This window comes from Geotrypetes seraphini, chromosome 9 (genome assembly GCF_902459505.1).
Source record: "Geotrypetes seraphini chromosome 9, aGeoSer1.1, whole genome shotgun sequence".
Lineage (NCBI taxonomy): Eukaryota > Metazoa > Chordata > Amphibia > Gymnophiona > Dermophiidae > Geotrypetes > Geotrypetes seraphini.
In genome coordinates, this window is record NC_047092.1 from 139,234,095 (window position 1) to 139,259,984 (window position 25,890).

Here is a 25,890-nt window from a genome sequence, read left to right on the forward strand (position 1 = left end):
AATGAGTCACAAGAAATTATCTACATAATGTGATACAGCAGGCAGACCCACACCTATCTAGAAAGAGGGGAGTAGAAGCACAACATGCAGCCAAAAGTACATGTAATATCCAAAACGCATTCTTTTTGAAACAGTGCATATTCTTTCTGCTAGAACTCATACTCTTAATTACATGGCTCCTGTAGTGGAAAAAAGTTAATAAAACTCCCTACAAAATAAATATTCCTGTAAATAACACAAAAAATGACGTCACAAAATTCTTCCAGCTGCACACCCCTGATATGTGTACAAAATGCCTACCATTCTTGAATGAAGTAGAGTTTCCAGAAAGGAAATTTTTCTGTACAATTCTTTCCAGCTTAACAACATTCTCTAATCATGAATCCCTAACTACTATTCACTGCCATCGCCACCAAACAATTAGTAAGATAGAATTTGTTGGAAGGCATGCCCCTTATGGAATATATAACAATTTGTGTAAAGCTGTTTCTGCTTTAGCTTCTTGTTAGACCTTTATAAAACATGATCACGGTTTTAGTATCTGGGGATAAGAGAACTAAAGATTTTCATTATTTTTGTGTGGATTGTAAATTTTGTCCCTAAAAATGTGGTAATCTTTTCTCCAATTGACATATTTGCTTGGGTGGGCATGAGGAGGGTTTTCCTGTGTAAAGGCTAATTGCATAGTTACTGCAGCCTCATTTAAATGACATAGATACAATGGATCAATAAGTACTTAGGACTAATATTCTAGCATCTAGCAGTTCTGGTCTGTCAATCTAACACTTTAGTTAGTAGGGGAAAACAAGTACTTAAGCACTTAATTTAATACCTAAAAGAAATTAAAAATAAATAAATCATAAAACAGTTTTCTGGGTCTCGTTTATAATGGTGAAAAAACATTTTAACAGTTTACTTATTTTTATAGGTTTCCAACAAGAGGAGAACACCAGTATGAAGGATTTAGCCTTCTGTTTGTCCTTCCAACAGAAGATACATAAGCATGGTCACATACCTTTATTGAGGTGGTTGTTTACATGCATGTCAAACAGGAAGAGCTACAAGGAGTTGCAGGAAAAAGTACAATTCCAATGGGTTTTCCAACACTCACTGGTAGAAGAGAGCCCCAGTGCCAAGCAGCATAAAGGAGAACATGCTGGCTGGGTTCCCAGCTCTTGTCATCAGAAGAGAAGACCATCATGCCATGGAACAAAGGAGAAACAAACAAAAGGCACACTAAAGGGTCTTTTTACTAAGGCGTGCTAACCAATTATATTCTATGGGTGCCTTTGCATTTAGCGTGCACTAAATCAATTAGTGCGCCTTAGTAAAAGGACCCCTAACTGAGAAAAGACCAAGTGAAAGGGGATGAGAAAGGAAAAAGAGAGGAAAGGAGAAGGAAAGTGAAAAAATAAGAGGAAGGAAAGGATAAAGGTATATGGATATATGGAAAAGAAAGTAATAAGAGAGGGAACATTGAAGAGGGAAGGGGAGAAAGAAAGGGAGATGGTTGTAAAAGAGTCTTCACCACAAAATATCTGCAGGACTATTTGATACCTTATGTATCTACTAGAGCTTTTGGATGTACACAGGCAGACCTAGGGGACCATCTTCCAGCATTATATATTGATTCTTTATGTCTCATCATCATCAAGTTTTCTTGGTAGCATACAGAAATAGATTGCTGGGCCTTTCTTCTGCGCAGTATAAATTTGGTATTGTCACATCAAGCGCGATCCTCTGCCTCAAGCACTGCTGCTGCCCAGATGGGTGGTACTATGCGACTAGGGAAGAGCTGACCGTCTCCCAGTGTTTATGAAGCTGACGGATCAAAGCCGCCAAGACGTCCTGATGTTGATGTTGCTGGACAGAAAAGGGAGATCAGAAGCTGTAAAGATATTCTCAACATAGGAATATGGAACGTACGAAGCATGAATCAAGGAAAACTGGAAATTGTTAAAGATCAAATGGAAAATTCATCAAGTTGCTAGGACTCGAACACAAGTTCATGGCACCTAACAACAACACCACACAGGCAGGCTTCGTTGTCCCCTCTCAGAAAAGTTTGCATTATGAGTCCATAAGGAACAGTCCCCCCCCCCCTTTTTATTAAATCGCAATAATGATTATTAGCACAGGGAACTGCAATGAATGCTCCATGCTAGTTCTGACGCTCAAAGAGTTCCTATGAATGACGGGAGCAGCGAGGAGCATTCAGCGTGGTTCCCTGCGCTAATAACCGCTATCGCGGTTTAGTAAAAGGGGGAAGTGTGTTCTCATGTGCAGGATCATCAGAGTGGAATAAGCTGCCTGTGTACTTATGGCATCTAACAAACTTAAAGAAATATCTTTTTTGTAATATGAAATACTAGTCTTTAAACCTGTTACATTAATGGGTGCTAGAATAGATGTGTCTGTCTGTCTGTGTTTCTTTCTCTCTCTCTCTCTCTCTCTCCCTCTCTCCTTGGCCGCTGTCTGTGTCCTTCTGTCTCCTTCCCCCCCAGAGCAAAGCTGTCTGCCCCAGAACACCCCTCCCCCAAAGCAGCCCCCTTTCCCTCTCCCTGATTGCCTCTCCATGGCCCCTTCTGTCTTCCCCCAGAGTAAAGCTGTCTGTCCCCAGCACATCTCCCCCCTCCAAAGCAGCCCCTTTTCCTTCTTCCTAACTATCTCTCCATGGCCCCCTTCTGTCTTCCCACCCAGAGCAAAGCTGTCTGTCTACAGCACACCTCTCCCCCCCAAAGCAGCCCCCTTTCCCTCTCTCTGTCTCTCCATGGCCCATTCTGTCTTCCCCCCAGAGCAAAGCTGTCTGTCCCCAGCAAACCCCTCCCCCCAAAGCAGCCCCCTTTCCTTCTCCCTGACTGTCTCTCCATGGCCCCCTTCTGTATTCCCCCAAGAGCAAAGCTGTCTGCCCCCAGCACACACCTCTCCCTAAAGCAGCCCCATTTCCCTCTCTCTAAATGTCTCTCCATGGCCCCTTCTGTCTTCCCCCCCAGAGCAAAGCTGTCTGTCCCCAGCACACCCCTTCCCCCCAAAGCAGCCCCCTTTCCCTCTCCCCCTGTATTGTTCCCGTTCTTACCCTCCCTCCATCCCAGTGTCTTCTGGTCTGCTCCTCTTCAAAGCAGCCTGCAATCGTGACTGGCTATAGCGAACCTCGAAGGCCGCTCTCCAACCTCGGTAGCACGTTCCCTCTGACGCACAGGATCACGTCAGAGGGAACGTGCTACTGAGGCTGGAGAGCAGCCTGCGCGGTTCGCTAAAGCCAGCCACGATCGCAGGCTGCTTTGAAGAGGAGGATCAGCCGTGGTGGCGGTTGGTGAGTGAGGGTGGGAGGGGGAAAGCTCGAGTGTGTTCCCTGCCGAGGACGCGGGCAGGGAGAGAGCTTGCTTTAGCTTCCTCCAGCGGTTGGTGAGTGAGGGCGGGAGGAGGGGAGTGGCCAGAGTGATCCCTGCTGCCGCGTTCTAAAATAGAATCCAGCCACGGATCAGAAAACACAGCCGCATGGATCACGAAACCCTAAGTGCGCATGCGCGCTTAGGTTTTAATTATATAGGATACTGCTCAGTAATGTTGGGTTTTACTATGACTGCAGATTTTGTTTTGTGAGTGTGTCTGTTTTTATTATTATTGTTTTATTATGCATGTATTTTTTATAATCTGCCTTGGATAAAGCAGGACTAGAAATAATAAATTGAAATTATATGCGCCAGGAAGTAAGCTGATGGAGAAAACTTATGACATGAATTTTTAAAGCTACAGTATTAGCATCATTTTATTTTATTTATTTTTTTTTTTATTTATTCAATTTTCTATACTGTTCTCCTAGGGAAGCTCAGAACGGTTTACATGAATTGCCTCAGGTACTCAAGCAATTTTCCCTGTCTATTCTGATGGGCTGACAATCTATCTAATGTACCTGGGGCAATGGGGGGACTAAGTGACTTGCCAAGAGTAACAAGGAGCAGCGCAACCTCGGGGTGCTGAGGCTGTAGTATTAACCACTGCGCCACACAATCATCATTTTTTGTTCATATAGAACATACCAGAAATTTTCACTTATGCAATGTATATGCCAGTATACATTTATTATGCACTTAGCAACATTTAAAATGGGGTTAGAAATTTTCAAAGTAATTAATGTTTACTTAAAAACTGCACCGAGTGTGGGTGTTTTCTGAATGAGAATGGGGCAGCTGTAGGATTGGGAATGAAACAAGCATATTATTTTGCATTTACAAAATTATACTGCACATTGTTTTTAAGAGAAAAATTCCCCTTGGCAAAAGTAGATGCAATTTTTTTCAAGGTACTTTTACCCGGGCAATTTTCAAAGAGGAAGTACACTTATACATTTTTCTTTGCAAACCAGTGCTAAGTCTCCCAATGGTGAATTTGTCAAAGCAAATGGAGACACCATGCTAGAAAGAAGAGAGACTATCTTCTAGGCCAGGAGTGGACAACTTGGAACCTGCATATGACTCATCATTGAATTTTATGCAACCTGTGAGACCATGGGTCATATAAACAGAAAACAACCCACACAAATCTCATTATCCAAAGTTTTGGCCATTTTAAATATTATGGCGCCCTTTTATTAAGCTGTGTTTGGTGTTTTTTTTAATCACAGGTTGCTGTGGTAAAAGCTCAGATGCACATAGAATTCCTATGAGCATTGGAGGGTTGTTTTTTTTTTTTTACCGCAATGACTTGCATAAAAATTTTAAAAAAAACACCCTAACACAGCTTGATAAAAGGGGGCCTTTATTTTGCAAATATTTTCAGAATAACAGCAGAGATCTCATTAAACCTTTAAAGTAATGACAGAAGTATATGGTAACAGACTATTCTGGTAATAATTTATGTTTATTCAGTTATCACATTCAAAAGGATGAACTGTGATGGAAGCTAAAATCTGTGTTGGGTTTTTGTTTTTTTCTTTTAAGAATCAAGAACTTCTTTATTCTAGCTTTCATTAACAGTACATAGTATGATTCCTTTAAGGAAAATGCAGTATGTGGATGATCATCTTGTTACACTGATAGAATAGAGAAGGGCAAGATTCAATTAAATTGGAGGAAGTGACGTCATCACGGAATATGGTCGCTTAATCTTAGAGCTCTGTCGGGGCTCGCGGCTGCAAGTTTAATATTTGCTTCCCGTGGTGGTTTGAGCGCAATCTTTTTTGGTGCCTGAGCTCGCTGAATGTATGGCGAGTAGGAAGAAACTGGAGAAATTTCATTTTCCTGGCGCAACGAGTGTGAAAACTCGATCGCACGTTCCCGGCTCCCCGACGGCGCTACTCAAGATGGCGGAGCCGACCACGCCACTGCAGACAGTGTCTTCCCAGACCAACTCCGCGTCGAACGATCGAAGGAAGATCGAACGATGGAAGGGAAGATCGAGACGTGGTTTAAAGAATTGAAAGCAGAAATGATAGGGTTGAGGTCAGACGTGAAGACTGCGCTGGGAGAGATTCGGGCAGAGGTGGAAGACCTGAGCGGCAGAGTCCTTGTCGCTGAAGAGCGATTGGGCCACGTGGAAGGCCTGGCGGAGGAACGATCTGCTGCTATGGACACAGTAGTGGCACAACTGGATGACTTAAAAAGGCAAGTCGAGGACTTGGAGAATTGCTCAAGGCGAAATAATCTACGTTTTAAGGGAGTGCCAGACTCGGATCGATACAAGGACGCCAGGGAAGTGGTGTCAGACTTTTGCAAAGCCCTCCTTGCTGAGGAATCTCAGATGATACCACTTGAGATAGACTTACAGAGGGCTCACAGAAGCCTGGGGCAGGTGAGAGGTCCTGGCAACCGTGATATTATAGCCTGCTTTGGTGACTTTCAATTGAAGGAAAAAGTTTTACAGGCTGCACGTCGTCGCCCTGAATTTGTGTGGCAGGGGTTGAAAGTGGGGGTCTATCAAGATTTGGCTCTTGCTACACTCCAGAAACGTAGATCGTTTAGGGAAGTCACCCAAATACTGCGAGCTGAGGGCTACCGCTACAGATGGCTCTTTCCTTTTGGATTACATTTCACCATCAATGGGACTCACCGGAAGGTGGACAATGTGGCTGATGCATGGATGGCGATGAAGGACCTTGGATGTCGGATGCAGCACGACACCCCTGATCGAGTCATATCGGGAACAGTACCGGAGATCAGAGCTGGCGCTTCCCAGAGCACTATTGAGGACAGTCGACCCTCTACCTCAGTTACCTGATCCGTTTCTCCAGCAGGAAATTTGTCTTTAGTATCTTTGGACTACAACTGAGATTTTGTTATTCTGTTGGTTGAAAATGGCATGCTTGTTCCCTAGGGAATGGTTATTCTGCTTGTTATGTGTGTTTGCTTTATGCAGATAGGGTTGGTTATTTAACAATATGGGCTTGGATGGAGTGCTTGTTTGAGTGTGTGTTTTATATGTATGCCTGAGGAATAGGGGGGTTGGAAGGGGAGGTAAAGCAATACTAGGTGCTAATTATGGGCCTTTTCAGTATGACTCATTTTCTTCGTATGGCTGATTCGAAACTTGGAGAATCAGCTAATTGGAGGGGGGGAGGGGGGAGGGGGGGTCTGTTTGCATGGGGTCTAGCGGGCAGCAGGGCTTGGGTGTTGGGAGGTCCCCAGGGAAAGATCCAGGGTTGATCATAGGCTCCTGGAATGTAAATGGGCTCAATAGTCCGGGTAAAAGGAGTATAGTCTTCCGAGACTTCCATCGTATGAAGTGGGACATATGTCTCCTGCAAGAGACGCACTTGAGACCTAGGGATGTATCTTTGCTTCAACGACCACAGTTTGATATGCTCTGGACCCATCAAGGGGAGGGGGCTACAAAAAGGGCAGGAGGATTGGCTATTCTGGCACGCAAGGGACTGGGATTACAGGTGGAACATGTCTATAGGGACAGAGAGGGTAGATGTCTAGCGGTGAAAGGTTTGCTTCAAGGTCGCCCTCTGACTATTATCAATCTTTATGGTCCTAACGCGGGACAAGCAGCATACTATCGGAACTTGAAGGGGGCTCTACATACCTTTACGCAAGGAGCGGTATATTTGGGAGGTGACTTTAATGTCCCTCCAGACCCGGTTGTAGATCATTCAGGGGGAGGGCGTAGATCAACGAGAAAGTCAGCTGCTGCATTTCACGATCTGATGGGTTCGCTTGGCCTAGTTGATGGCTGGCGATTGCTTCATGGTGCTCAGAGATCATATACTTTCTATTCCCATGCACAGAACACTTATACTAGACTGGATGGGATATGGATTCATAAGAACCAAGCAGGGGGGCTGCGAGTTGCAGAGATAGAACCGATGCATGTCTTGGATCATGCACCGGTGTGGATATCTTGCACTGGCATGTTAGATCCGGGGGGAGGTACATATTGGAGGCTTAATGAATCCCTGCTGAGTTCCCCCCAGGTGGTCACTGCGGTGGAAAACACTATGAGAGAATATTTGGAGATGAATGACAATGGGGAGGTATCAGACGCCATTCTGTGGGATGCCCTGAAAGCAGTAGTTCGGGGAGAGCTTATTAAGTGGGGGGCTAGATTTAAAAAACAGAGAGCCCGAGCCTTTCTTCAATTGAGAGCCCGACTGACCCAGTTGGAGTTGAACCACCAGAACACGAGAGACCCCCAAACTTTGGTTCAACTGCAAAGAGTCCGGGATGAATTGTATCAGCTCCAGGTAGAGGAAACGGAGCGTATGCGCGAGAGATTTCGTCTCAATATTTATGAGCATAGCAATAAGGCTAGTGCTCAACTGGCTAGATATATTCGTATCAAACAAAATCGGTCAACTATCACTTGTATTAAGGGAGAATCAGGGGGGGATCTACAAGTTACGGACTCTGCTATCCAACGTGAGTTCCGGGACTTCTACTCTGGGCTTTATGGACAGCCGGGGCCGCTAGACGCTGGAGTGCAGACTGGATTTCTGGACTCACTGCAGATACCCAAGCTGGCAGAGGTGGATCAGGAGTATTTAAGAGAACCGATACAACTCTCTGAGATCTTAGGGGTGATTGGGGGGTTGAAGAATGGTAAATCCCCAGGGTTGGATGGGTATACTAGTCGTTATTATAAACAATTCTCGGAGCAATTGGGGCCTCTTCTGGTCCGGGTGGCTAATGGAATTTTTACTGGTGGCAAGTTGCCGTCTACGATGGGAGAGGCTGGGGTGGTTATATTGCCCAAACCGGGTAGAGATCCTTTATTATGTGGGTCTTATCGGCCCATATCATTGTTGAACTTAGATGCAAAAATTTTGGCTAAGGTCCTAGCCCAGCGTTTGGGGAGGGTACTGCCTTCCCTGATCCATCAAGATCAAGCGGGGTTTATACAACGGAGACAGGTGAGCGATAATATTAGGAGAACCCTTAATTTACTTTGGGAAGCGGGTACTGGTCGGGAAAAGGTGGTTTTGATCTCGGTTGATGCCGAGAAGGCATTCGATCGGGTTCTCTGGGGATTTCTATGGTATGTCATGGATAGGATGGGACTAGGGGGTCCGTTTGGAGATTGGGTTCGGGCTCTGTATGTTGCTCCGCGGGCATGCTTGCGGATTAATCAATCTTATACTGACTTTTTTCCCATCTTTCGGGGAACTCGGCAGGGATGTCCCCTCTCTCCATTATTGTTTGCAGTGTACCTTGAACCCCTTGCTTTGGCCATTAGACATCACCTATCGCTAGTTGGGGTCGTTAGTGGGGGGGTGGATCATCGAATAGCGATGTTTGCGGACGATATTCTACTATATGTGGGACAACCTGAGAATTCTATACCCCACTTATTACAGTTATTTGACACCTATGGACAGATCTCTGGATTTAAAATAAACTTGGCTAAAACGGAAATTTTGAATCTGACCTTGACACAGGGGGAGGTGGATGGGTTGAAGGGGACTTTTCCCTTTAAATGGGCTAGCCATGGGATTAAATACTTGGGCATTTTTATTCCATCGGATATTGGGAGGATATATGAGAAAAATTATTTGCCTATTTATAGCCGTATAAGGGCTGACTTACAGCGCTGGAACGGCCTATGGCTATCTTGGTGGGGTAGGATTGCGATCATTAAAATGAATGTACTTCCTAGATTGTTGTTCCTATTTCAGACTTTGCCAATATCGGTTCCTTTAGGGGAACTGAGAAGACTAAGCAGAGAAATCCGCACCTTTATTTGGCAGCGTAAATCCCCACGACTTGCCCAATCTTTGTTGTGGGCTCCCCGGGAAGAGGGGGGTAGAGGGTTACCTAATCTGGTGTGGTATTATCAAGCGGCACAGCTGAAGCTAGTGCTTGATTGGGAACTGGGAGTACACAAAAGTGGGGTACAGCTGGAACAGCGACATAGTGGTTTGGAGTCTTTGAAATATAGGTTGTGGACGTCTGGCCCGCAGCGTTCATGGGTTCAGAGCATATCAAACCCCTTTGTACAACATTTGGCTAGGGTATGGAACCAGGTGCGTACTACTTTGGGAGGGGGGGCATTGGTATCTTCCCTGGCTACTATCACGGCTGAACCTCAATTTTCAGCAGGTCGTGACAATCGGGTTTTTCATCGATGGTCTCAAAAGGGGATTCAAGTATTTAGAGATTTAATGGGGACGACTGGGATTGTTTCTTTTAAAGCAATCCAACAGAAATATGACTTACCGGATGGTGATTGTTTCGCTTACTTTCAAATTAGACATTTTATGCACGCTCAGGGTTGGGACTCTAGACTGCCGCTTGAGAGGGAAACGTTGGAAAACCTCTGGCTGTTACTTCAGAAAATTCCTAAATCATTATCGGTACTGTATCAATATAGGAGGGGATACTCACCTATTACTCCTTTGTTTTGTCAGCACTGGGAGAGGGATTTAAACTCCCGGTTAACAGCTAAAGATTGGGAGGTAATATGTAGGGAGGTATATAAGGCCTCCTCCTGTGCTTTGATTCAAGAAAACGCTTATAAGGTTCTTACGAGGTGGTACTATACTCCGGAACGCCTGCATAGAATGTTTCCAGGAGCCTCTGATCAATGTTGGAGATGTGGCTCCCATGTGGGGTCCTTTTTACATATCTGGTGGGACTGTGGGGTTCTCAATTCCTTTTGGAAGGCGGTGATTGGTACTGTATCTGAGTGTCTGGGTGAATGTGTTTTACTTTCCCCGCTGAGTTGCCTTTTAGGATTATATAATATTAGGGAGCATACCTGGCAAACTAAGTTCCTTCGTTGGGGGTTGGCAGCTGCGAAATGCCTCATTGCCAACCATTGGAAAAATACAGAGGCCCCCTCTTATACTGCATGGGTTAACCGATTGTTATCCTTGGGGAGGATGGAGATAGCCGTGGCTAAAAAACGCCACACCTATATCACTTATTTCCACACTTGGAGTAAGTTGGAAGACATGCTGGATGCACTCTAGGGGATCTCCTTGTACTGGATGTTCTGTTGTCTGCTAAGTGAATGGGGAAGGGGGGGGATTAGGGGGTACTTAGGGATGGGGAACGTGAGCTTGAGGGGGGGTGGGGACGGGGAAGATTAGATGTGGTTGGATGGTACTGTTTTTGATTTTGGGTTGTGGTATTCTTGTTTTTACTACTGCCTTACCTGTATTGGACTTGTATCTGATGTTACATATTTCTTGCGGTTTGCTACTATTGTACAATATATTGAAAACTTTTCAATAAAAATTTATATATAAAAAAAAAAAAGATTCAATTAAATTAAAAATTTACCTCCATTTGGGTCTAGCTGGATCTACAAATCTCTAAGACTGACTGACCGCTTACTGTCTGAGCTAGCAAGAGGAATGATACATGTTCAGGACCTACCCTTTACCTTTGGGGGCTGAAGTGTTGAGAGATGCAGTCTGCTTTATTCCCATTCCATATAAACCTGTTCAATTCCATATTTAGATCTTGAAGAACAGGAGTCGGGGGGAAATAAGGGATCATCATCATTAATTAGAGGAGATGGTTCATCTTAATAACATTAATACATTCTGACATCAAGAGGAATTATCTGACATCTTTCAATATTGACCTTAATTCTTGGGCAGTTGAGTTTTATCAGTTCTGCTATGCTGACAGAGACATTTACACTTAGATAGCAAATAAATTTGCTAGTTAATGGGGAATTCATAACATGGAAAAGGTCTAGATAAGTTTTGAAACTCAAACTTTTGCCTCATGGGTATTGCCTTCCCCTCTATTTCTTCTTGCAAGGAGTAGCATCGAAGAATTTTGTTTTTTTCTTTATTGAGTTTTAACTTAAATTCGGTCATCCATAATTATACAGTTGTGATTGTGGTGGAAATTAACGGCATAGATTGAGAGAAAGATGAATATATTGGAATTGCAATAGTAACATTATCTGCATAACAGTAAAATGTCACACTTAACTTAGATAGCTTATGTCCCAAAGATGACAAGTAGACATTGAAGAAAGGGGTTGGAGGAGCTGATGTACAGGGAAAGATTAGAGAAACTGGGCCTCTTCTCCCTCAAACAGAGGAGATTGAGAGGGGACATGATCGAAACATTCAAGATACTGAAGGGAATAGACTTAGTAGATAAGGATAGGTTGTTCACCCTCTCCAAGGTAGAGAAATTGAGAGGGCACTCTCTATAGTTGAAAGGGGATAGATTCCGTACGAACATAAGGAAGTTCTTCACCCAGAGAGTGGTAGAAAACTGGAACTCTCTTCCGGAGTCTGTCATAGGGAAAAACACCCTCCAGCGATTCAAGTCAAAGTTAGACAAGCTCCTGGTGAACAAGAGCGTACGCTGGTAGGGCTAGTCTCAGTTAGGGCGCTGGTCTTTGACCAGAGGGCCGCCGTGTGAGCGGACTGCTGGGCATGATGGACCACTGGTCTGACCCAGCAGCGGCAATTCTTATGTTCTTAAGAGTAAAAGAGAGAGAGGTGATTCCTGAGGAACTCCATAAGAATTAATCCATTTGTTAGAAAATACAGTCTCAAATCAGACCTGGTAGGTACGAAAATGGCAAAAGCCCTAAAACCATTTAAGGGCATTACCAGAAATGCCAAAAGCATCTAAACATATAAGTAGTTAACAGTGATGAACAAGATCAAATGCACTGCTTAGGTCAAATTCAATGCCCCACCTTGGATGTACCTCATTACAATTGGATTATGTTAGTTTTCTATTACAGAACCTAGACTCCTAGGACTGGGTCATTTCAGAATAGGCTCTTATCACCTAACCTCGGCATGACTAAATGGAGGCCAGATACGGTAATCACCCTTTAATTTTATAACTGCAGACATTAGTGAAAAGCATACACATATTTCTCACTGTGTGGAGACTGTCAGACATTCAAAGCAAAAATATACATGGGTAAAGCACAGCTGTTATCAGTGGAAACTGCTTTCAAAATTACCCTTCAAAGGTACAGGAAAAAAACTCCTGCCAAACACTGATTCTTTTTAACCAATCAAGCATGAGGCAAAAGACAAATCTTAATCTGGCTCAAATTTTGCATGATGGCACAGGAACATTAATTACACGATTTTCTTATAATGTTATTTACGGTACTTTAAATATGCAAGCATTTGCTACTCAGAAGTATTAAGACTCCAATCATATGTATTTGAAATGGATTAACCTTTGTTGGATCAAAGATGCATTAGAAATAATATAACAGCTTTGAAAGAAACTTCAATGCGCATCGTTGATGTGACTAAACTTTTACTGTGACACAAAGACTTTTTCATTTAACTTTAGTCCCTTAAAGAGAAATAGCCGGTTCAGTGTGAACAGATAACTTCTTCTGTCGGTGTCCTGCGGTGTCCAAGGTTATGGTTCTGCTTAAAGGATGATACTCCAGGGTCCTTTTATAAAGCTGCAGTAAGCACTAATGCATGCTTACTGCAGCTTAATAAAGGTTACTGTGGGATGCGCTGAGGCACCCCATGGTAATTTTAGTAATTTGGATGTGCACAATGTGGACTAAAAAATAATGGGCTCCTTTTACTAAGGTGCGCTAGGGTTTTTAGCGTGCACTGAAGATTAGCGCACGTTAACCCCCCGCACTACATGGAAAATACTAATGCCAGGTCTATGGAGGGTTAGCATGTAGCGTGTGCGACAATATAGCATACGCTAAGCACGCACTAAAAACGCTAGCGCAGCTTAGTAAACGGAGCCCAATGTTTATTTTATTTATTAATTTTTTTACAGTGCTAATATGCCGCTTAAAGCCAAAGAGGCTTACAATAAAACATTCACAATAAAAATTAACACATTTTCCTCAGCCCTACCAACTCTGGCAAGGGGGCATCATTTGGGGTGAAGAGTGGGTGTGACAGCATAAATCAGCATGTAGGGCATTACTGCATGCTAACTGATTAGTACATGAGCCCTTATCACCTACAAAATGGATGGCAGTAAGAACTTATGTGGGGAGATCCTGCCAATCCAACCTGATCAGCTTCTTTGACTGGGTAACGGGGAAGCTGGATATTGGGGAGTCCCTGGACATCGTGTACCTGGACTTTAGCAAAGCATTCGATAGCGTACCACACCGCAGGTTACTGAGCAAGATGAGTTCTATAGGATTAGGTAACACATTGACGAAATGGGTTGGGAGCTGGCTTGGAGGTAGGCTCCAAAGGGTGGTGGTGAACGGCACCCCCTCCGAAATGACGGAGGTGATTAGTGGAGTACCACAGGGCTCAGTCTTAGGCCCAATCCTATTCAACATCTTTATAAGAGACTTGGCAGAAGGGCTTCGAGGTAAAATAACATTATTCGCCGATGACGCCAAACTGAGTAATGTAGTGGGTAAATGCACAACAGATGAAGATTCAGTGCCCGACAACATGATGCACGACCTACTCCTACTGGAGCGATGGTCTAGGACATGGCAACTCAACTTCAATGTCAAAAAATGCAAAGTTATGCACCTGGGCAGCCAGAATCCATTCAAGTCTTATACCCTTAATGGCGAGATCCTAGCAAAAACGGTAGCAGAACGAGACTTGGGGGTAATCGTCAGTGAGGACATGATGTCTGCCAATCAAGTGGAGCAGGCTTCGTCCAAGGCAAGACAAATCATGGGCTGCATACGAAGGGGTTTCGTCAGTCGTAAGGCGGAAGTCATTATGCCATTGTATAGATCCATGGTGAGGCCCCACCTGGAATACTGTGTGCAATTCTGGAGGCTGCATTATCGCAAGGATGTGCTGAGACTGGAGTCGGTGCAAAGAATGGCCACCCGGATGGTCTCGGGACTCAAGGATCTACCATACGAAAAACGGCTTGACAAATTACAGCTATACTCGCTCGAGGAGCGCAGAGAGAGGGGGGACATGATCGAGACGTTCAAGTATCTTACGGGCCGCATCGAGGCGGAGGAAGATATCTTCTTTTTCAAGGGTCCCACGACAACAAGAGGGCATCCGTTGAAAATCAGGGGCGGGAAACTACGAGGTGACACCAGGAAATTCTTTTTCACTGAAAGAGTGGTTGATCGCAGGAATAGTCTTCCACTACAGGTGATTGAGGCCAGCAGCGTGCCTGATTTTAAGGCCAAATGGGATCGGCACATGGGATCTATTCACAGGGCAAAGGTAAGGGAAGGGACATTAAGGTGGGCAGACTAGATGGGCCGTGGGCCCTTATCTGCCGTCTATTTCTATGTTTCTATGTAATATTTTTAATGTAAACGTTAAAAGTGGAGTGGGTATATTAATCACAAAATGTATTAAATATATTAAATTCCTTTCAAATATATCTGAAGAAAATTTTTTTTAAAAAAATAAATCTTTATTAGTTTCAAAAACAAACATAAAGTGCAATAGAACATATGAACAAATGATATAATAATCAGCACTTATATTTACCAAATAATAATATAATTACATATCACCCCCCTTCTCCCCTCCCACCCTCCCTGGATGTGTGTAAAATTCATTTGGAAATCAAAGGCTTATACTAGAGATCAATTCTTTACAAACTTTGCTAATGGACCCCAAATCTCTTTAATTTTGTTATAGTGGTCCAATTGTTCTGAGTGCATTCGCTCATATTTATAAACTTGGCATAAGGTTTCCCACCAAAAGATATAATTTAGTCTATCCCAATTTTTCCAGTTTTTTTGTAATTAGCTGCATAGCTACTCTTGTCATAATCAAAAGTAATCTATTCCAGTGGCGTACCTAGGGTATGTGGCACCCGGGGCCCATAATTTTTTGACACCCCCCCCCATGTAAAAAATATTTTTTGTAATAACCATGAAACTGAATAAATGGTCATAATAGAAACAGGCAGTGAAAATTTTATTTTATTGAACCTCATATATGTAACCATTATTCCAAACATACAATAACATAACATAAATTATGTCTGAATTGTCATGACATCAGAAGTACATATGGAGTAGTTGCAGGTGATGATTGGGACAGTTCTGATTGTGTTAGTTCGGTTTTATGTGTTTTTGAATAGAAGGGTTTTTATTTCTTTTTTGAAGGTTTTGTAGTTTGTGGTTGAGGTCAATAGGTTGTAGAGTTGGGGGTCGAGTGTTGCAGCTCGAATGGCTAGGAGATTGTTGAACTGTTTTTTTCTTTTGATGTTTTTGGTTGGAGGGTGTGTGAATGGTGCGTGAGTTCTCCTATGTCTGGTTGAGGTGGATTGAATTATTTAGCTGAAGAAATTAGTTACCCCCCCCATTCCACACACATTAATTCTCTTCCATTTTTGTTCCCATTATAAAAAACACTGATAAGTTCTCAGAAAAAAAAAGACATTAAAATAAGAAGTGAAAACAAAGGCACCTACAGATGAGAACATAACATAAGAATAGCCTAACTGGGTCAGACCAATGGTCTATCATGCCCAGTAACCCATTCTCATGGAAGCCGATCCAGGTCACTAGTACCTGGTCAAAACCCAAAGAGTAGCAACATTCCATGCTACCGATCCAGGGCAAGCAGATGTTTCCCCCATGTCTTAATAACAGACTATGGACTTTTCCTCCAGGAATTTGTCCAAACCTTTCTTAAAACCAGCTACGCTATCTGCTTTTACCATAACTTCTGGCCACTTCATTTTTAAGCTGAGATCTTTCCTTCCAAACAGAGACTTTGCTAGATGTCAAATACAGCACAAGGTAACTTCACACGGACTTAGCTGTGCAGGAAATGTGAATCTCCTCATACACCCACCATATAGTGCAAAAATGTGCAAAGGTCTGTTTTTTTCTTTCGATCACTACATAGACTAATGCCACACAAGCAGCACTTTTACAAACATATTCTGTAGGTCAGTGCTAAGGTTAACAAAGTTTTCTTCCTTGGACCAGAAGGAGATACTGACAAACCACTGGAAGAGATCCCAAAACAACTACCCAGGAACAATACCCAAAGACCCACTCAGTGTGTGAACCAGTTGAGTGGAGTGGACTAACTGGGGGGTGGAAATGGGCCCGGAGTTTGCTCAGCAGAATTTCCCAGATCACCTCTTCCTCTCAACACATTGACACGCTGCCACCACCACCACCACTAGGAACACCTCACCGGGTAGGCCAGCAATGTTATAAACTTTATAAAACACATTATTATATTTTCTTATAAAGCACATATTTTAACTGAACTCTCTGACATCCTCAGCCTTGCCATTCACAAAAATAGAAGGAAGAAAAGTTCCCATTTACTTCTGTCTCATGTCCCCGGCCTATACAATATTTTTCTTCTGCAGAGTGCAGACCCTTCAAAAATCTGACCAAATCCTCATTTCACTTGCATTATAAAATACTGAGGATGCCATCTCTCCCTAATCCCAGGTCCTAAAGTCTAAGACAGTAGCGCAAACTAGTGCTGCCAGATTCAGGAAAAAAAATTTTGATTCGATTCAGACTATTGAATTGGTTTATCGATTTGATTTTCCTGCCCAATTGGGTGTTTTTTTCAAACATCCTGGTGGGTTTATTTTATAGCTTTTTCACCCCCCTTTGGCTTCTCCTAACCACACTGGCGCTGTGGTGTAAATAAAATAAAGAAACAAAAAGGACTTTTCCTCTCTCTGTTAAATCCTAGCTCACGTTTGCGGTCTAACACCAGTTCTGGCAGGATACACATTTCAAATCTGACATATTGTAATCACAAAACAGAAAATAAAATTAGTTTTTCTACCTTTTTGTTGTCTGGTTATTTTTCAAATCTTGTTGGTCCAAGGCTCTGGTTGTCTTCTGATAACTTGCTTGCCAGGGTCTCCTTCTTTCTTCATGCTAACCATCCATCTTCCATCTCTGTCCTCCCCTTCCGTTTCCCTTCCCTCCCCCGGATGTCTGGTATCTTTCCTTTTTTTGTCTCCCTCCACAGATCCACCTTTTCTTAACTACCCTTTCATCCAGCTGCTCTCCCTCCTTCCCCACCACCCCAGGGTCCACCATCTCTCCCTTTCTTTTCCCAACTACCCTCCTAATCAGTATCTCTATCCCCCTACTCCACACCATCCCTTGTGTCCAACTTCTCTCCCTTTCTGTTCTTTCCCTCCCTAAAACCCATGTCCATCACCTCTCTCTCTCTCTCCTCTATTTTCAGACCCATTATTTCTTCCCACCCAAAGTCCGGCATATGCACTTCTCTTTGAACCCCTCCCCCTTCCCTCCGTGTACTTCTACACCAGGGCTCCCCTCCCCTGAAGGCCTGTCCCCCCCTTAAAGGTCTGCATCCCACCCCTGAAGGCCTGTCCCCCCCCTTGAAGGCCTGCCTGCCTGCTCCCCTTGAAGGCCTGCCCCCCGAAGGCCTTTCCCCCCCTTGAAGGCCTGCACCCCCCGAAGGCCTGCCCCCCAAAGGCCTACACCCCCCTCGAAGGCCTGCCCCCCCTGAAGGCCTGCCCCCCCTTGAAGGCCTGCCTGCCTGTTCCCCTTGAAGGCTTGCACTCCCTGAAGGCCTGTCCCCCCCTTGAAGGCCTGCACCCCCCCCCCGAAGGCCTGCATCCCCCCGAAGGCCGACACCCCCTCGAAGGCCTGCCCCCCCTTGAAGGCCTGCCTGCCTGTTCCTCTTGAAGGCCTGCCCCCCCTGAAGGCTTTTCCCCCCGAAGGCCTGCACCCCCCAAAGGCCTACACCCCCCTCGAAGGCCTGTCCCCCCTGAAGGCCTGCCCCCCCTTGAAGGCCTGCACCCCCCTGAAGGCCTGCACCCCCCCGAAGACCTAAACCCCCCTCGAAGGCCTGTCCCCCCCTTGAAGGCCTGCCTGCCTGTACCCCCCTTGAGGGCCTGTGCCCTCCCTTGAAGGCCTGTCTCCCCCCCCGAAGGCCTGTACCCCCCCGACGGCCTATCCCCCCCCCCCGAAGGCCTGCCTGTCCCCCTGAAGGCCTGTCTCCCCCCCCTCCACAAGGTCTGCCTGCCCGCCCCACCCTGAAGGCCTGCTGCCCCCCCCCCCACTACCTCAAAGGACTGCTCGGCCCCACCACCACCACCACCACCACGAAGCACTGCTCATTCCCCCGGCCTCCCCGCTTCATTTCCCTGGGGAAACAGCCTACAGCAAGATCGCGCGATGCCTGCGATCTTTGCTTGCTTTGGCTGTTTCCTCCGCCGCGGTCCTTCCCCTCCTCTCTGACGTCAGAGGAGGGACGGGACCGTAGCGGAGGAAACAGCCGAAGCAGGCAAAGATCGCTGGCATCATGCGATCTTGCTGCAGGCTGTTTCCAGACGCGACACCCGGCGGCGGGGGGGGGGAACCGGACCGGACCAGGAGCACCCCCTCAGGGCTTGGCACCTGAGGCGGACCGCCCCCCTTGGTACGCCACTGATCTATTATTACTTGCATTAATTGGACTCTTTGGTTTTTACAGAGTCCCGAATAATACTATGTTGTATGACAAAGGAATTGAAACTTCCAATTTCATATTGATATTACCCCATATAGACTTGCAATAATTGAGTATCAAGGGACATTAGAACAACAGATGATCCAGTGTCCCTATTTCCAGATGACAGTGCCAGCATCTATTAGATTTTGAACTATCTAATTTTTGCAAACGAACAGGGGTCCAAAAAATCCTATATAACAGAAAAAAATCAAATTTGTCTCATAGATGCTGACGCTGTACATCTTATCCTCCAAGTCCAAATCCGTGGCCACTGAGTAGCAGAAATAGGTTGCTTTATCTCAATGCTCCAAATGTCCCTTACGTTATAATCGTTAGGCATGTTTTTGGTTTCTTATTCAAATATTCTGATATTAATTTATACCACTTGGCAGCCTGATGCCCTAGGAAATCTGTCTGGAAGCATAGGCCTGGCAAGCTATACTGATTATTTAAATTCTGCCAATCGGGGAACCCCCTGCTTCAACTGCAACCACTTATATGCTTGAGACTTTGCAATGCCAAATGATTGTTGCAGTTGTGAAAAATCAAGCATTTTCCCATTTGATAACACATCATCTAAAGTACGTATACCTGCCTGCAGCCAATGCTTCCATAGGATCTTAGATTCGCCTATTTGAATCTTGGAGTTCATCCATAAGGATTGACATGTGGATTGTTGTACTGGTATAGATGTTAAATTATTAATGAATTTTAGGGCTCCTTTTATTAAGCCGTGCTAGCGGGGTTAACGCGCGTGACTTTTCATCATGTGCTAACCCCCGTGCTGGCCTAAAAACTACTGCCTGCTCAAGAGGAGGCGGTAGCGGCTAGTGCAGCTGGCAGTTTAGTGCGCGGTATTATGTGCGTTAAACCGCTAGCGTACCTTTGTAAAAGGAGCCCTTAATGTTTTCCAGGTAGCACAAAGAATACTATTGTCCTTGTAGATTCGGGGCAACTTGATACTCAAAATATGGCTTAATCGTAATGGGGACTTAAGTTGCCATTCTAAAATAAGCCAGTCTGGAAGATGCTCCATGAGTTTAGGAAGGATCCAGTACATACCCTGACGCAAAATGAAAGTTTGATGATATCTATAGAAATTTGGAAAATTTACCCTCCTCCCCCCGATTGTGGTTTATGCAAAGATACTAAAGCTATTCTGGCAGTTTTACCCAGCCAAACAAATTTGGTAAGGATCTTATTCAATTTCTTATACAAGGACCCTTGAAAATAAACCGACAACATACTCATTTGGTAGCAAACAACAGGCAAAATCATCATTTTGATAGTTTGGACTCTCCCCCACCACAAAAGATGTAATGGGTTCCAATGCTCACACATTTCTTTGACCTTCAGCAATAAACATTTTTCATTTACTTTCATTGTATCTTCCAACGTTTTTTGTATCATGATACCTAAATATTTTATGCCCTCTTCCTTTCAAAGGAATGGGAATCGATCAAATAATCCCTTTACACAATGCACATTTAACGGAAGAACCTCCGATTTGCTCCAATTTATTTTGTACCCAGAAAATTTACCAAATCGACCAATCACTTCCAGTAAATGCAGGATGATAGATTCAGGATTCTTCAAATGAAGCAAGATATCATCTGCATAAGCAGAGACTTTATATTCCTGACCTGTATATGGAATTCCCTGTATATCCTTTGCCTGTTGAATAGCCAACAACAAGGATTCCAGAACAATGTCAAAAAGCAAAGGAGATAAGGGACACCCTTGTCTAACTCCCCTCTTCAGACAGAAACGCTCCAAAAAAGTATTATTAATATACAGTATAGTCTGGCTGAGGGGGAACTATACAAGGTTTGAATCATTTGAATAAATCCGGATCCTATACCAAACCAATCCATAGCTTGATATATGAAAGTCCATTCTACACGATCAAAGGCCTTCTCTGCATCCAATGAAACAGAGAAGGCCGGATCATCCATTGTTTTTGCTAAATTTAGCATATGAAATGCCAATCTGGTGTTATTTGAAGAATGTCTTTGAGCAACGAAACCTGTTTGGTGCATACCAATCATATAAGGGAGAACTTGGCTAATCTTAGAGCCAATAACTTAGCCAAAAGTTTTCCATCCACATTAATTAATAAAATAGGCCTGTAGTTTGAAACTAACATGGGATATTTATTTGGCTTCGGCAAAACAATGGTTAAAGATCCAGGTTTATCCAAGTTTCTTAAAATTTTTGATAAAATGGCAATCATATATTCTAAGGGGCTCATAATCGAAAGAGAAATACGTCCAAAAACCGGCCTAAGTCGGCATTTGGACGAACATTTCTCAAAAACGTCCAAGTGCCAATACTAAAAACGGTTTTGAACATATTTCTCAATGACCTAGGCCTTCATAGTGCCACTGAACGACCAAAGCTAAACGGGACATTTCGGGAGGAGTGTCGAGGGCGGGATGTGGGCTGGATTAGACTTAGTTGTACAGCATGTATAACTGAAAATTATATAGCCCACGATTGATGGAACTTGGACGTTGTGACTTAGACCATGTAAAACATGATCTAAGTCACAAAAACCCACCTAAAGTCACCAGATAAACAAACGCATAAAACAGACCAACATACTACCCCAGTGATCACCACCCCCATAAAAATATTAATCACACCTTTAAAATTCAGCCTCCAGACCATCATCACCTGGCCGCCTGGCATAGGAAAGCTTAGTCATCCAGCACAGAGGTGGTTTAAGTCGTCTTAGGGGTGGGTTAGGGACCCATAGAGAGGAGGACCCATGCCCATAAGCCCCTGCATTGATACTTAAACTGGCTAACGTTCATCAAATACTACAACAAATACGCCAAATCATATTGCAAATTAGACCCTTGCCCCCCAAACATGATGAAATCTGCCCCTATAATCTTCAAATCCAAACTTCTAAACTGGATCAACCTACAATTATCCGTTGGGAAGTTCCCAGAAGACCTGGGCCAAATTGTCATAACTCCTATAAAAAAGAACAAAAAAGAAGCATCCAACAACGCCTCCAACTACAGACCTGTCGTGAACATCTCTCTGGCTGCCAAATTAATGGAAGGCCTGGTAAATGCTGATCTAAACAACTACCTAGACAAATTCAACCTACTGCATACTAATCAATCTGGTTTCAGACCCGGCTTCAGCACTGAAACTGTAATGGCCTCTCTTCTAAACTATCTACATTCCCTTCTCAGTCAAGGCTGCAATGCTTTGATTCTCCTACTAGACCTAAGCAGCGCCTTTGACCTAGTTGACCACTCCATCTTGCTGAACTGTCTGGAATCAATAGGCATCTCAGGAAACACTCACACTTGGTTCCGGGGTTTTCTCAAACTCAGATCCTATCAAGTACTCAAGGAAGACAAATTCTCCTTCAGCTGGAATAACAACTGCGGACTTCCCCAGGGCTCCCCGCTGTCACCGACCCTCTTCAACATCTACCTCATCTCTTTGGGACACCTACTACAGAGCTTAAATCTCACCTTCCACTTTACGCTGACGATATCACCGTCGTGCTTCCACTATCTGATATTTCGCAGAATTTCATCAATCTCCTATCCAATATCCTAAACCAAATAGAACTTTGGATGAAGACCTTCAAACTCAAACTGAACACAGAAAAAACTAAATTTTTCCTAGCCTCTCCCAACGAACAGATAAAAGACAACAAGATTCACAGTTCCATCTTTAAAAATTATTGGTACTAGAAGACAAGACATGTTTTCAGTTATCGCCCCTACCTTATGGAACTCTATACCTCAGTACATTAGAGACATAAAGGACCTCATTTCTTTTAAAAGAGCTTTAAAAACCTATTTTTTCAAGGATGCTTTTAATATTTGACTCTTAGATTTACAAATTTTTTTAACCCTAGGTTTAATATCCCATAATTTTGCTTTTTTTCCCTTCCCTGAGTTATTTCTCCCTTTAATGTATATTTTCTTCTTCAAATTTATTGTAACTTTTCCCCTCTACCCTCATGTTTCATGTGTGTTAATCCAGTATGTTTTTTATTTAAAAGTCAGTGTATTTGTATGTCTATTTTAATTGAATTGTACATCGCTTAGATATTTAATAAGCGATTTATCAAGCACTAATAAAACTTGGAAACTTGGTGAATGGCAGAGATTATGAAATTGCTCAATCTATAAAAATACTAGGGGTTACCCTTGACAGACATCTAACACTAGAAAAACATACAGATCTAATATTAAAAAAATGTATCTCTACTCTATGGAAACTCCGCACCGTCAAAAATTTCTTCGACGAATCATCCTTTCGACTACTAGTACAAGCCTCCATCCTGAGTACTCTGGACTACTGCAACATCATATTTCTGGGAGCTTACAAAAAGTCATTACACAAACTAAGATTAATCCAAAACACCGCAGCCCATCTCATCTTCGGACTAAAAAAATGGGAACATATCTCCCCATACCTACAAATACTTCACTGGCTGCCAGTAGAATCCAGAATACTTTTCAAGTTTGCCTGCATCAGCTTCAAAGCTATCTTCGGGATGCTACCAACTTACCTAGCTTCCCAATTCCTCACCAACTGCCCGAATAAGTCCTCCCGCAGAGCAAACCTCTTTAACTACCCATCTCTGAAATCATGTCACTACAAGAAGTACCTAGACAGAATGCTATCATTCCAGGCAGCTAAACTGAACACATGGCTAGCAAAACCAATTCTCGATGCCACATCATACGCTGACTTCAGAAAATCACTGAAGACCCATCTCTTCAATACCAGCTAGTTTTTCCTCTACCAATTGTAACCCCCGAAAGCCCATCTGCTTCCTTTTCCCTTCCCCTTTCGACGTATTTTGCTGTAACGCTCTCTTACCCTCATTGTAAATTTTTCCTGTAAACAGTGCTGATCTCTTGTATCTTGTTCACATTTAATACTCTGTAAACAGTGCTGATCTCTTGTATCTTGTTCACTTTGTAATACCCTATATCATATTGTATATATCCTCCAATATCTTACCCATATTGTAATATCCTGTATCTTATTCACTTTGTAATTATCTTCCGGTAAACAGCTCTGATCTCTTGTACCTTGTTCTGAACCCTTCATTATGTAACTTAGACATCTTGCTCCAATGCTAATGTTTTTTTCAGATCCCTGGTTCCAAAGCTTGTTTTCTTGTTCTAAACATATGTATCTTGTTGTAAACATTTGTCTCTAGCTGTAAACACTGCACTCTCTCACGGAACGACTCCCATTGTAAACCGCTTTGATCTTAGGGTATAGCGGTATATAAGAAATAAAATTATTATTATTATTATTAATAATAAACATGTGCACTCCCCTATACACCCCCAAAACCCTTTTTTATTGGCATATAAGTGGCTCCTGCAGCCATAAGGGCTATTGGGGTGGTAGATAAGTGGTTCTAGGGGATTCTGGAGGTGGTTTGGCGGCTCACCATAACCTATAAGAGAGCAGTAGGGAGGAGAAGACATGGCACCCTTTTTGTGAAGTTCACAGCAGTGCCTGTAAGGTACCCCAATATTTAGGTGCCATGTCTGGGTGTACAGTCCATCACTTTGCAGACCCCTCCCACATCCAACAGGGCTTGTTCTAGGCATTTTGGACTTGGACGAAAAGTTGGATGAAAATGTGGTATAAAGATGGACAATTAGATCAGCAGGACGTATAATTAAACGATATTCGAAATGAAAAAAAAAGTTGGACGTATTTTTCGAAAATGTGTCTTAAGCTGTTTATTACTTTGGACGACTTGCTAGATGAACGTAAACGGACTTAGACGTCCCTTTCGATTATGCCCCTCCATGCATTTAACAGTTAAAAAATTAAAATGGGGGACAATTTACAGATTTATTAATGACACGACAGTAGTTACATGGAAACAACGGGATGGTAGGGAGAAATACAATTATTAAAGAAAAGAGAACAACTAAGGTTAAAAATAAGAGGAAAAGGGAGGGATCATGTCAGAGTTAAATATGAATAAACAGTATTTGGCATGGAAGGTCCCTAAGGTCATTTAACATTCATAAGCATCTTTAAATAAGAAGCTTTTAAGACCACCTTTAAATTTATCTAGGACCTTAAATGTGGTGGTAACGAATTCCATATTTTATGGGCTATTGTGGCGAATGAAGTTGCCCTGCGTGTATTAACGATTTTTAAGGATGGGACATAAAGAAGGTGCTGAGAGGCAGATCTTAAAGTTCTTGGAGGATCATGAGGAATGAAAAGTTTATGAATAAAAATTCTACCATAGTACCTGAAATACAACCTGTAGTCAGTTGTGATTGATATAAATTTAGAAGATGAGGTAAAAGTATAATTTGAAATGATTTGAAAAACTGCACAGTGAATCCATCACTACCCGGAGCGGATCCAACTCTGAGGGACTTCAGTGCTGTCTGGAGTTCCTTAAGGGATATAGCCGACTCAAGATTTCCTTTTATATGCTCGGGAATTTTTGGCCCATGAATTAATTTTAAAATTCTAATCCTTCTATTTCATTATTTGAATAAAGCTCAGAAGAATATGAAGCTTTGTAATCCAAAAATTGTTTTAAAATATTTCCAATTTGAGTATGAGTTTTACTTTTCTCATCTCTAATAGCCACAATCCTTACTTTTCTTTTTTTGGCTTTGAAATAATTCGCCAATAATCTTCCCACTTTATTCGAGTTTCCATAATACAGAGCCTGCTGAGAAAACAAATCTTTCCTCGCCAATTGTGAAGAAATCTCATTAAATTTATATTTGGCTTTCAAAAGGGCATGCAAAGTAATTTGTTCCCATTTCGAGGCCAATTGTGACTCTAAAGTCAAAATATTTTTGTTCCAAATTAAAAAATTCTAGTTTAAGGAGTTTCCTAACATATGCCGAATGTGAAATTATTTGCCCTCTCATTGTAGCTTTGAAAGCATCCCATATAATTTCCAAAGAGATTTCCTCTGAGGTGTTGAGCTGAAAATAATCATTCATTTTTGTTTGAATTTCCTCGAGAAAGTTTAAATCCGCAAGCAATGTATTATTAAATCTCCAAACAGGTCTCTTATAATC

At 43.1% G+C, this 25,890-nt stretch overlaps 1 protein-coding gene across 1 annotated transcript in view; it reads left to right on the forward strand.

Moving 5' to 3' along the window:
* The window catches only part of CLSTN2 (calsyntenin 2), a 1,243,607-nt gene that overhangs the window by 1,195,456 nt on the left and 22,261 nt on the right, over positions 1-25,890 (forward strand). The window lies entirely within an intron of this gene.